Source organism: Neoarius graeffei, chromosome 19, assembly GCF_027579695.1.
Source record: "Neoarius graeffei isolate fNeoGra1 chromosome 19, fNeoGra1.pri, whole genome shotgun sequence".
In the NCBI taxonomy this organism is placed as follows: domain Eukaryota; kingdom Metazoa; phylum Chordata; class Actinopteri; order Siluriformes; family Ariidae; genus Neoarius; species Neoarius graeffei.
The window spans coordinates 10180363-10180936 of NC_083587.1; the positions used below are offsets into that span (position 1 = coordinate 10180363).

Here is a 574-nt window from a genome sequence, read left to right on the forward strand (position 1 = left end):
TGCTTACAGTACCTGGTATTCCTAGGCAGTCTACCACTCAAGTACTAACCAGGCCCAACTCTGTTAAGATACTGAAATCAGACGGGATCAGGCATTGTCAGAGTGGTCTGGCCGTAAGCAGCAGTTAGTTGGAAATATGGCTTTTTTGTTGCCTTGCCTTGCCTTGCGCCACGCTGAGGGGAAATTCAAACAGATATCTGCAAGAAGGCAAAATAAAATGCTCACATTACCTGGTATTCCTAGGCAGTCTCCCACTTCGGTATCACTGCGCCTTGGGATGCTATTTGCCCTCAGAGCGAGCTCTACTCCTTGCCGTACATTTTAATCAGACCCACGGCTCTGGGAGGATTTAAAAAAATCAATAACTCCCCCAAGGGATGTCCCAGCCAAGCCAAATTTCGCCTGCACCTCCCTCTGCACCAACTCCTATGAACCAGCATGGCCAAGGCCCGCTTGGACCGTGCCTCAGGACATTATTCGCCGCGAACTCCGCTCCTCACCTCTAGCCAGACTTTAAAATAAGAAACCTTGCTCACCAGCCAGGTGGGGGCACCCACTCTTAAGCCCACCCAAC

The 574-nt window shown here is 50.7% G+C and overlaps 1 pseudogene; it reads right to left on the reverse strand.

Annotated features, from left to right (window-relative positions):
* On the reverse strand, positions 1 to 119 carry LOC132868127 (5S ribosomal RNA; annotated as a pseudogene).
* Between the last annotated feature and the right edge of the window lie 455 nt (positions 120 to 574).